Raw genomic sequence first — 13669 nt, 5'->3', positions numbered from 1 at the left:
ATCATCTATGTTTGTGTCTGATTACATGTTTGATCCAGTTCAGCTTGAATATCACAGCTGATGTGTGAACTCTGACATATTTAAAGCCTCGATTATCAGGATGATTCAAACACATCTGTTTAAATAATGAGATTTATGTTTCCACACAAAGTTATAAAGTGCAGCATCGACTGTTTTCTGAATGATTGAGGAACATCTGTGACTCTTACAGGATACACTAAGTCAGATAATCTCTCTTTGTAAAATGTCTGAATGACTTTTTAAAGTACTGACCAAAATCTGCTGGTTTACAGTATAAAAGGCTTTATATCAATAAAGAATAAACAGGTGTTTTCACGTCTGTAATCCTTATGATCAATCAGATCCAGAATCAATCTAATAGGAACAGGAAGTGATGAATAACCAGGAAGTGTGGAGTCAGTCTGAAGTCCAGAGCACAGACTGAGTCCACAGTCCTGAGCAGAGCCACAGTGAGACTGAAGCAGCAGCTCGATGTTCCTACAGTGGATCTGTGGTTACAGGAGCAGATTTCTATGGATCCAGTGTGACTGTGATGAGTCAGCATGAAGTGAACAGAGTGAAGATTTGTGTAGAAACAGGAAGTGTGATCAGCTGCACTCACCACTGTTGCTGAGAGAAACCTGATGGACTCCAGTGAATCTTCTTTTAGAGACAAACAGGACTCGACTGCAGCTCTGCTGCTGCTCTCTCACACTGTCACTTCTGCAAAATGACGTTGAACTTGTTGTTTTTCAGGTGTTGCTCCGCCTCTTCCTGCCTCTCCCTGCACCTGTTTGTCTGGTTTTGCTGCCTCTCCTTTTACAGGTATCAGCCGGTCTGTACTCAGTGACTGTGTGCAGCGGGTGGGAGGAGTGAGGAGTGGTGTGTGGGTTCACACAGTAATGACGGCCTCAGGTGATCAGGAGAAACTCACCTGGATTTCCTTTTTCCACAGCAGACTGAGAGCTTCAGGTGGACCCTGAAGGAGGTCTCAGACACAGGTGGTAAAAGTACACACAGTCTGTACTGAAGTAGAAGTACTACTGTTAAAAATACTCCAAGTACTAATTCAACTTCTTTTCTCAAGTAAAAGTAAAAAAGTTCTGGCTGTGAAATGTAAGAGAGTAAAAAGAGCTGATTGAAGAACATTTCTAACACATATGTTTACACAAAGCTAACTGAACCATGTGCTACATCAACGTAATAATAAAATAATATTATTCACTTTATTTCAGTCTAAATTTGAATTCTAATAAATATTTTAGCTTGAAATAAGTGAAGAAAATCTGCCAATGGAACAAGTTAAAATTCTCTAGTTTTTCTCTAGTTTCAAGATTCACTGTCTTGAAAAAAGTTCATATATGTTACAAAATGTTGCTCTGTAGCTGATTGTGTCTTATTTTAAGTGTAATAAGATATTTTGACTAGAAATAGGACATATATACTGGATAAGATTTTGAGTTTTTGCAGCACATCAGAGATCTCTGTCCAGAAGAGCTAGTTCATGCATGTATTACTTCCAGGCTGGACTCCTGTAATTCATTATTATCAGGAAGTCCTAAAAACTCCCTGAAAAGCCTTCAGTTAATCTAAAATGCTGCATGTGCACTAGAACTGTTAAACTTACTTTATTGTTATGATTTTAGTTACATGAAATACTGCATCAAAAAGAACAACACAGCGATCACAGACATGTTTATGCGAACAAACAAACATTAACCCAGAAAAGCCTTTAAAACAAGCTGCTGTGGTTTGGAGTAGAGATTCCTGAATTTACCAGGTGCACCTAAAGGCAGCACGTACCAGCGTTTCTTTGTTGCTGATTTTTGTTCCACAAACCAAAAGAAAAAAAGAATCAACCTTTAATATATTTTCATGTGTGTTTCAAGCACTATGACATAACACACACACACACACACACACACACACACACACACACACACACACACACACACACACACACTGAGTGTGTCACTGATAAAGCTGTGACACAGCAGCTCACTCAGTCCAGTCCAGGTAACAGACTCACCTGTTAGCAGCAGCTCTCCCCTCACAGAGCTCAGCTGCTTATTTTAGTCAGCAGGAAAAATTAATATTATGGACTACAGCAGTCTGTCAGGGCCGTTCAAGGACACAAAGTCACACACAGGCTTAAACTGTTAGACTCATGAATATCCACAACGTTAGATTGATCTCCAAAAGTTGATTCTGTTCATCTGGACGTAGCGTTTTGTGGGAGAAACGTTGCGTCACTCATCCAAGTGACTTCTTCAGTCTCAGCTGACTGCAGGTTTCCCCAAACCCTATAAACAGTACATTTGCATAATGACTGAAACCAGCCCACTGAAGGAACAATGGGCTGGGAGGTCAGTTCCTTAATCATAATTATGCAAATTCCCACGACCATTGATCAACAACCACTGACCAAAACCCACTGATCAAAGAACACTGATCAATGGCCATGAGTACCATTCACAGAGAGTTGGGGAATGGCTGCAATCACAGCATTGTAAGATGGTGACAGAATGATTAAGGATTTCTCACTCACATTTTCAGTGACGGTGGACAAACAGCTGTAACACTCACCTCTGACACTGAGAGTATATACATTAGATATATACATATATATATATATATACTAGGGGTGCAACGATACTCGTATCGATATTGAACCGTTCGATACAGTGCTTTCGGTTCGGTACGCATATGTATCGAACAATACAGCATTTTTAATTTATTTTATCAACTTTTCTTCTGACGATGCTGTCTGTGTTGAGAGCTCAGTGGATCTGCGTTCGACTACTCCGCCTAGGCTGCACTGTCGAGCGCAGATCCACTGAGCGCAGCGCAAGCTAGCAAGACAGAAGCTAAGCTTGCAACATGGCAAATTGAACCTCCCCCACCCTCATTCAGATCTGGCCTTTGGAACTATTTTGGTCTTCATGTGAAGTATGACCCTGAAGGTAAGCGCATCATGGACAAAAGTAAAACAGTATGTCGGATGTGCCACGCAATGCTCAATTACATGGGTGGGAACTACTGCGTTAGCGCAGTTTGCTCGTTAACGTGTTGACACCGTCCAGCCCCAGGCACGGGGCGATCCGCGGTAGCTTGTTAACGGAGATTTGCCGTGTTGTGGCGTTAACGTCATTTCAGATTAATGCTTTGGACCCGGTTTCCACGCAAATAAAACAGCGGGAGCCGCAAATACTTTTTGACATCTAAAATGAAGATAACACTGTATATATTGTTTTTTGCCTTTATGCTTTGTGTGAACAACTAAAGTGTGTTGCTTATGAAATCCATGAATTGCTACAGAGAAAATTACATTTTATTTATGTAATTAACACATTTTGAACTCTTAAAGAAATATAACAAAAGGAAAGACACCCAGCTGAACTAAAATGATCCACGTAGCAAACAAAAACTGTTGTGAGCCGCCACCCTCATATCGCCTTTGGGCTTTTGGAGCCTTGACCTGACTTTTAAAAAAATAATTAGGAAAAAGCAATATGCTGCTAAAAAAAAAGAAAAGAAAAATAGATATTTACAAAATTCAGGTTCGGATGCACCTGAGCGGCACCCGCAATCACGCCTCGCCGATTTAACGACTGTGCGATCTATGCTGTTGTTGGTGTATGTCGGGCTGTGAGCTGAAAAGCTACAGCCAGCTGTATGCGTACAGCAACCGTGTGTGAAAAGTGGTCAATAAAGAGATGCTGAAAAGCGTGTTCATGCAAACATCGTCGGGTCTGCCGTGGTATGTTTACAATGGGACTTCTGCTCCTGAACCTCTGCGCACAGCGAAGTCACTTTCATCTTTACGCAGGACTGTAAGCTGTCATCTGTGAGGCGTGAGCGGTGTTTGTTTTAACATAGTTCACGGTGGAGAATAGCTGCTGACATAATGTGGATCCGAAGATCCATAATTGACCTACCTGGGGTTGAAAGTCTCGGTAAATGCACGGCGTTTCGGCGGGTACACCGGCGATGAAGAAATAATAGAATATAATTGTATTTTTATATTTCAATATCACAATAATCTAACAATTTAGAACTGCAAGTTAAAAAAGAACTAACATAAATAAAATGCACTTCAGCTAAATACTTCTAATTTATTTTTTCCAAACCACGCGGAGCCACACTATAAGGACTAAAGAGCCGCAGGTTGCCGACCCCTGTCCTAGTGCAAAGACAAGTGGAAGCAGACAAAAACGACAAGCACGCATGCTACAAACTTTACCCGAGTCATTTAGACAGCCGTTAGCACATGATTCTCCTTATGGGGACCTAATATGTTTAATATGCTCCTGAGAGTATACCCCAGAAGAAGCATATAGTATAGCTTTTATTTTGGAAAGAGCCATTTCTCTGTAATAAACTCTCTTTTCCAAAGACGAGTGATTTCTCGATCAGATAGGTTAATTTTTTATTGCTTTGTTGTTTCAGCAACATTAAATTTAAAAACTGTACTTTTGAGTTAAAATATATATTTATAATTTTAATAAATGACAAATTAAAAAAGCATGAACACTTTTTTGTATCGAAAAAATATCGAACCGTGACACCAAAGTATCGAACCGAACCGAACCGTGAATTTTGTGTATCGTTGCACCCCTAATATATACATATCTATATACATATATATATGTATATATATATATATATCTATATATGTATATATATATATATATCTATATATGTATATATATATATATATCTATATATGTATATATATATATATATATATATATATATATATATATATATATATATATATATATATATATATATATATATATATATATATATATATATTTACGGATAAATTCTTTACAAATCCTACCATGTGAATTCATGGATTTTTTTTTCACATTCTGTCTCTCACAGTTGAAGTGTACCTCTGGTGCGAATTACTGACCTCTGTCATCATTTTAAGTGGGGGAACTTGCACAATCGGTGGCTGACTAAATACTTTTTTGCCCCACTGTATATATATATATATATTTTTTTTTATATATATATATATATATATATATATATATATATATATATATATATATATATATTTTTATATATATATATATATATATATATATATATATATATAGATAGATATAGATATATATATAGATATATATATATTAGATTTAATTGAGGTGGATAAATGCTAACAGTAGCGAGGTTGCACCTCCACATGACGACAGGGTGGATGTATCTATGTGTGTTTCTCTGTTTTTAAAGGAGTGGAAAGATGAAAGCAACATCCTAGGTTGTGTGCTGATTTAACCTTTTAAAAGCCACTTTCTGTGTCTGTGAATTTACCAGCAGAGTGTTATTTATGACCCAGTATTGCCAAATGCAAAGGTCAGTTTGAGAAAGTGTGTATACACCTGCGCAGCGCTAACATTTACATTCTCTTTTCTACAGCAGAGGGTTAATCATGTGATCTGATTCTGTGGTTTATAGGACATACCACAGGTTGTTTATTTATTTATTTTTTCTAACAGAATTACTGGGTTTATGTGTGAAGGCAACTGTGATTACAGGTTATATGTTGGTTGTGCAATTACTAGGGATGCAACGATACCAATTTTTTCAAACCAATCCGATACCGATACTTGGATCTGAGTACTTGCCGATACCGAGTACAAAAACCGATACTTCTACCACACACAAGTTAAACTTAACCAGTAGTAAAGAAACGACCCCAGACAACTCTTTAACACAAACGAAACGTTTACTGAACGTAAGGGCAGAGAAAGATACTATACAACACATCCCTTTTTTAAACTCCAATGATATTCCAATTCCTTAACCAAATGAAATACACTGTATAAATGACATAATTCCCTTTCAAATTATATTAAACAACCCAACTTATGTTATCACCTTTTGGTAAGTGACTCACTAATATACACTCCAAAGCACGTTATATAAATCCACTAATCACACAATATTCACACATCGGTTCCACACACTCACATTCACACTTGTTGCAGGCCTGTTTGCTGCTCACGCCGGACGATGGAGAAAAATCCTCTTCTCCCCAGTAAGAGCACAAAAGTCTGACTTACAGTTCCGTTGCCCGGTAGATCGCCGTTCACCAGTCCCACACTAAATCCACTCCCTGCGGACCCGATGCTGTCTCTGCTACAGCACGTTAGCGAGTCACTGTCCAGCTCATAGCGGCTGCCGGGCTAGCCTTTAGCCTCCGCGGTCGTAGCTGGAAACACAGCACGGTGGTGCGACCATTGAAACAAAAAGTCACTTCACCCACACTCTGTTGTGAAGCTCTCACACGGTCAGCTTTCTAGTCACACACTCTTTTGTGCTGGTTAACCTCAGTAAAACTAGCTGAGTCTCTCATTTTGGTTCAGCTAACCTCTCTCTCCATGCCGTTCTGTTTTCCTCCTCCATTGCAACAGATACACAGGTCCCGTTTTATGCTACCTTCACGGGCCTCCAGAAAATTAGAACTCTGAAAAATATTTTAACTCCCTTCAGAGTTACATACCATAAATAATACTTTTATGATTAACATAACAGTTTGATTGCTCTAATTACCTGTATTTACCTTGTGACATATTACAGGGCAAATTACATTCAGGGTAGAGTTACATCACATAACATCAACTGTGAACACCTTGTGTTACCGTGGCGTTTAAGTCCATGGGTATTATGAGTATCCACTCCCAAATTCCCATCCGGGCTACATTAGTATCGGTTCATGGTATCGGTTAACTTTTACGAGTACGAGTACGCACACATTTTACAGTATCGGCCCCGATACCCGATACCAGTATCGGTATCGGTGCATCCCTAGCAATTACACTATGTTGTTGAGAAAATGTTGGAGAAAATGTGACTACAGTGTCAAACATACTGTGTTTGAAACCAGTATTATCTCTTTTACAGCAGAGTGTTAACTTTATGATCTTTTGCAGCACCTCTGGAATCTGTTGATCCAGGAAGAATATCCAGGATGCTTCATATGTTTTGCTGATGTTTGTTTCTCTCTAAGAGTGCTATTGAAGGATTCAGCACAGAGAGACAAGTGATGTTAGAGTAGACGTGCAGTGATTGTGTGACATTTTTAGTGTTGGGCTCATTATCTGATTACTGTTGAGCTCATAGTGATAAACAGTGTGAGTGACTTTGCTTAAGGAAAGTCGCTGGTTACAGTAATGTTGAAGAAACACATGGGATGATCCATGTCTGGGGCGAATTATGGCAATAATTGTGGTTTAATAATTTGAGAAAACCTGCACAGGATACTTGTCTTTGATGCTGAATACTTCATTACTCTTATGATCTACAATTGTTTGCAAGTGTGAAGTTTGATTTACCTTCCAGATCTTGTTGTGTATGCCGTCTCCTAGCGGAGCCAGGTGTTAAGCAAATTTAATATGCAAAACACACTAACATCTTTTATTCCAGGGTTACAGAGCTGCTCCGGAGGAGATGCCCTGATGTTGCATTGACAATGATCTAGCTGACCTTTTTCTTTGAGAGAGGAGCCTAGTTCTGATGAGTTGACTCATGGGAGTGTCCATGCATCAAGAGGAGGGATTCCAGGTTTAACATGAAACAATGCTTTCTGTGTTTTTTCATGATGATTTTCTCCATGACTTTTTTACTGTGACTTGTGGGATTAACATGCTATGGACGGGTATTAAACCTCTACAGGTGGTACACCCATGTTCAGATGAGGGTTTGAAAACCTGTAAGTGAAGTTCACTAAACTGAAAGGAAAAATGTGGATTGATGTTGGTCGATATATTTTCCAAAATGTTAGAAGTTTTTCCTTCTAGTAGGGAGATACAGGTGCAGCAGCCAGAGTATTGCTGGAAGAAATCATCCCAAGGGTGGAATCTCCAGACTGAGGTTGAGACTGGGTGCTGATCAGAAGTCTTCAGAGACCCAGCGAGAACTAGGAAACACTCATGGCATAGCTGACAGCCCAGACAGTGGTTGAGGTCAAAGGTCGTGCGGTTTGTGGCCCTACTAGTCATTATGAGAAGATTCCAGAACCACAGCAATAACCATAAAGCTGCATTGGAACGAGAGGGCGAGGGGTGAAAAGAGCGCCCTCCTCCAACAAGAGCGTGCCAAGCTCCAACTCAGCGGCTGCAGAGTGAGACTCTGTGCCACCCAAGAGGGATCATGAATGCAGATGACACCTGCTTAAACAATCAGGCAGTTGTGCCTGAAGTAGTTCCGTGTGGTTTTGAGTTAAGGGGGTCGTTGGTGTGACATTTCTAATCATCTTATAAATGATATGCATTTACACGACTCTCTGAACATCACAAACTCTGTTAGAGTCCTGAGCCCGACTGGAAGTGACTGGAGTAGTTATAGCATGCAAGTTTTACAGAAACCTAACTAATAATTATTTGTGTATATTTTGTAGGGCAGCTAGACTGATTTTCTAGCATGTCAATTCCTGATGCGTAAGTGCATTAGGTCCTTATTGTCTGAGTAAACATAGTAACAACAGTTGTGAGTTCTTTTAACATGTGTACTCAGCTTTGACACATTGTTTGACAGCCTACAGTAGGATTTTGGGATCATCACATTTCATTGAGGGATTTTGATAAGTCTCAAACATGCTGGAAGCACCTAAAGAATGAGGTTGTTCTTCTAGAGTTAAATGTGGTTGTTTTGGTTTCCCCAATCACTGATGTGGGGACAGTAAAGATAATTGTAAATGCCTTTGAGAGGGTTTACACTGTTTAAATGGGTCTACAGTAGGAAAGAGTACAGCACAATGCATAGATAGAGAGGAAAGATCGATCTCTCTGTTGTAAATGTAGCTCAGAAGTGTTTAATATATGTTGGCTGTGTGGAATTTCATGGCTACTTCTGGGTTTTACCCCAGATTTTGGGAAGCACTAACACTGAAGTTAGTTTATGTTTGTGGTATTCACTTAGGTACAGATATAGTCACAGTCCTTTATGGCAAACATCTGGACAGGGCAAAGCAAATGGCACAAAGGAGTGTCTCAGTGTGTGTGATGTTTGGTGAGGCATGTGTCACTCAATTCCTAATAACACTGGGGGAGAGGGTCTTTTACAGAAACCGTTAATAAATTGGGAAACATGGGTTGATGGATTTAATGATAAATTGGGAAAAATATATCACACACTGAAAGACTTCCTTATCTAAACAACAGGTTCTTACGAAAGAGCAGCTTGATGTAACTAAGGTTACAGATGAACAACAGAGGCCGTTTCATTTCTGTATATGATCTCATATTGTGTTTTCCTTTATGATATAACTGCCATCCTTCAAACAAAGGGTGGAGACTCAGATGGAGCGAAGATGACCATAAAGTGTGAATTTGTTTTTTTTTTCCTTCTGAATATAGGGAGGATGCACATTATGGAATTTCTTTGAGTACGTAATTGTGCTGATGTTATGTTCGGTAGTTAGAAAAGAAATCCCCATGTTTTCATGTGATTCTTAATTGTGGTATCACAAAGGGTGGAATGTGGTGGCAGATTTCTTTTCTCATGTATTAATCACATATTTAATTATATCACATTAGTTATAGTAATATCACTTTCTCACTTTACCATAGTAAGAGCACTCCTGCCACTACTTTACACACATGTGGAAAGTTAACACAGTGAGGCCGTTGTAATGGGAGACATTAAACAGATAGTGAGACTTCTTCTGCTTATCAGGGATGTAAATCCTTAGGTGAAGGCTAAGCAGAAAACAAGGTCATAATTCTCTCTGTGAGGGAGGAGGTACAGCCCCCCCCTGAGAGGGGCCAACATGTTAGAGTTTGTTCTTTGTCTGTGTGTCTGTATATAAGATGTAAGGGCGGTGGCCACAAGGCAGAGACGGTCCTGGTGTTTCACTGGGATGCTCTCTCCACATTGCAATGTGTTTATCAAACCCACTTCAAATCAAGCTCACTGGGTGTGTTGCAGGTTATTGTTAAAATTTCCACAACACCACCGACTGGCATCTGTTCCAAAGGATCTGTCTGGCTTTCTTTTTGGCTCTGGGCCTTTTCAGCTTTCATCACATTTTTCCATTTCACAGGACCACTCTACCACTATCAGCATATTGGGAACAAAACACTGACTTTTACAACCCTCAGTACTCAGGTAGAGTAGAAAAGCACTAAATAAGAACCAGTTCAGTTAAAACGACAACACTGATAAAGTGGATTCAGAAGAATAAACTGAAAAACTGGGAAAATGTAAATGTTTCGTGCCATCGAGACATGAAACTGAAGAAAAGAAGATCAAAAGTACTCTAAGCTCATGCATGTCATGGTGTTGTGTCTGTTTAGTTTACTGATGAAAATCAAAGAGGCCTTCAGTCCTGAGGTTCAGCTGACCTTTCACTTTAATGTCTACATGTCTACTTTTTAATGCACAGGTACAACAATCTGCACGTTTCTAATTACTCTAAATATTCTTTACTATTCAAACTTTGTTCAGTATCCCACTCTGTTTGCACACTACAACCTGGGTTTGCAACTTATCTGTATTCTAATTTTAATAACTGTACAGTACTCTGCTTTGGTAGCTATTGTCCACGATGTAAATATGTACAAATATTGTTTCTGTTCTGTTTGTATATGTGTGTTTTTGCTGCTGGTACAACCAAATTTAACCTTGTGGGACAATTAAAGGACTATTCTATTCTATTCTTAATCTATAAATGCTTTAAAGGCTCAGAGAGTGTGGAAATCATCCTGTTATTGAAGCAGATAGTTAGAAGATATTTTAAATGTATCCATCCATCCATTCGCTTCCACTTCTCCTTTTCAGGGTCGCGGGGGGCGCTGGAGCCTATCCCAGCTGTCATAGGGCCAGAGGCGGGGTACACCCAGGACAGGTCGCCAGTCTGTCGCAGGGCCAACACAGGGACAGACAACCATATTTTTAATCATATCTTATTTTAAATGTAGCTGAGCACAATTCCTCTGAAATATGTCTAAATATGTTTCACAGTTTGTTCATTGGTTCATTTGGGGAAACAATCAGGTGACTAATGAGCAGTCGTTGTACAACATGTTGCTGCTCACATTCATTGGATTTTGATAGCATTTTTATAGATGGTCTGCAGATATATATTGTGTTAGAACAGAAGGTGGCACTATTCCTCAGTCTGTAGACAAACCCTTTTTAAGGCTCCTCTCCAGAATCTCCTGGAAGTGTTTAGTTAAATGTTGAGGCACAGAGCAAGAGAAGGACCTGGGTTTGAATCCAGGCTGCTTTTTCTGTGTGGAGTTTGCATGTTCTCCCCGTGTCTCTGTGGTTCTCCCCAGGTACTCCGGCTTCCTCCCCACAGTCCAAAAACATGCAGTTACTGAGGTTGGGTTAACCGAATCTAAATTTAGCACAGGTGTGAATGTGAGTGTGCATGTCTGTCTCTCTGTGTTAGTCCTACAAAGGCCTGGTGATCTGTCCAGAATGTACCCTGCCTCTCACTCTTCCATGACCTGAACTGGATCAGCAGACGAAGATAGACTGATGTTTATTAGATGTCATTCTGTTGACTGTGATGGCCTCTGGAATTATAGATATATTTCTCATTTTTATTCAACTATTCAGAAATTGAATTGAATGTCTCTCAGTCTTGTTATTCCATTCATCCATTTTCTTCTGCTTACCAAATTCAGTTAAATATAATTGTAAATTTTACCAATTATGCCAAGAAAAGTGGTCAGTTAACCAAATGTAAGTGTAACATATGTATTAAATGGTTTTGAATATGACCAAAACACCCTTTTTTAATTAAATTCTTAAATCCTTCTTCTTCAATATGGCGGCGCGCACGGGTGCAGCGGCTCTTAGCTCTCCAGTTTGGTGCTCGTTTTTACTTTTACTGTGTGTATTTTTAAATGTTTGCAACGCCGCCATCTCTTACAGTCGCCAGAACCTAATTGACCTAGGTTTCAAATATAGTTTGTCTGTTTCTGGCGACTATCAGCGAACACACAACATCCTGGAGGAGATAGCGAGACCGCCTGGGTCACCGTGGATGGTCTGCCCGCCCAGCAAGCGTAGAAGGCGACGGAGGGAGAGAAAGCAGAAGAGGGGATGCCGGTCGGGCTCAGATGCTAGGCTACGCAAACAACCACACCGGCCAGCACTTCCGAGCCTTTTCGTATCGAACGCCAGATCCATCACCCACAAATTAGACGAATTGGAGCTACAGATAGCCACCACGAGCTTTGCACGCAACTGCAGCATCATTCTTATTACGGAGTCGTGGCTTCACCTGCTGATTCCCGACGCTGCAGTCGAGTTAGCAGGCCGCACGCTACACCGGCACGACAGAAACAGCAACTCAGTTAAAAGCAGAGGAGGGGGGCTATGTGTTTACGTGCACAACGAGTGGTGTTGTAACAGCAGGATCATTCACACACACTGTTCTCCTGATTTGGAGGTTCTGGCAGTCTCGTGCAGACCTTTTTACATCCCGAGGGAGTTTACAGTAGTTATTGTGATAGCTGTTTATATACCGCCGGATGCTAACGTTGGCACGGCTCTCAGCCTCTTGCTCAACACCATAAACAAACAACAGCTTGCCCACCCTGATGGGGTTTTTATTGTCGCCGGCGACTTTAACAAAGCGTGCCTAAAGACTGTGCTTCCTAAATTTGTCCAGTTTGTGGACTTTGCTACGAGAGGTGAACACACTTTGGGCCATGTCTATTCAAACATCAGGCATGCTTTCAGAGCGACAGCCCTCCCCCACCTGGCTGGATCTGACCACCTCTGCATGTCCCTCACCCCCACCTACACCCCCCTGCTGAGAAAAACAAAGCCCCAGATAAAGACAATAAAAACCTGGCCTGAAGGAGCCCTCTCTCAACTGCAGGACTGCTTCTCATCTACGGTATGGGATTTATTCTCCAGCCACAACCTCCAGGAGTACACGGACACTGTACTCTCGTACATCAAGAACTGTGTTGATAATGTCACCGTCAACAAAAGGGTCAGGGTGTTTCCAAATCAAAAACCCTGGATGAATAGCGAAGTGCAATCCCTCCTAAAAAGCTGCAACACTTCCTTCAAGTCAGGGGACAGGGCTGCGTATAGGGCGGCCAGGGCAGACCTGAGTAGAGGCATCAGGAAAGCTAAGGCTGCCAATAGGAGGAGGATTGAAGATCACTTTGCTGACAACGACCCCAGAAAAATGTGGCAGGGGATCAATCACATTACCAACTACAGAAGCAATAACCAGGAGTCCCCTCCTGTTTACGCTCTACACATCCGACTGCTCCCCTACCCATCTCTCAAACACCATCATAAAGTTTGCGGACGACACCACCGTGGTTGGACTCATCTCAAGGGGGGATGAGTCGGACTACAGAGATGAGGTCAACAGACTGACTGAGTGGTGTTCAGTTAATAACCTCCAACTGAACACCACGAAAACTAAAGAACTTATCTTCGACTTCAGGAAGGGCAGAGCAGACCCGGCCCCACTTTACATTCACGGGAACTGTGTGGAGAGGGTGCACTCCATGAGGTTTCTGGGCGTGCAGATCTCTGATGATCTCTCCTGGACTGCAAATACCACGGCGGTGGTAAAAAAGGCCCAGCAGCGTCTCCACTTTCTGAGAGTGCTCAGGAGGAACAACCTGGAGGAGAGGCTGCTGGTGACATTCTACAGAGCCACCATAGAGAGCAT

The sequence above is a fragment of the Pelmatolapia mariae genome, linkage group LG3_W (genome assembly GCF_036321145.2).
Source record: "Pelmatolapia mariae isolate MD_Pm_ZW linkage group LG3_W, Pm_UMD_F_2, whole genome shotgun sequence".
Taxonomy (NCBI): Eukaryota; Metazoa; Chordata; class Actinopteri; order Cichliformes; family Cichlidae; genus Pelmatolapia; species Pelmatolapia mariae.
This window is presented reverse-complemented; position numbering follows the sequence as displayed.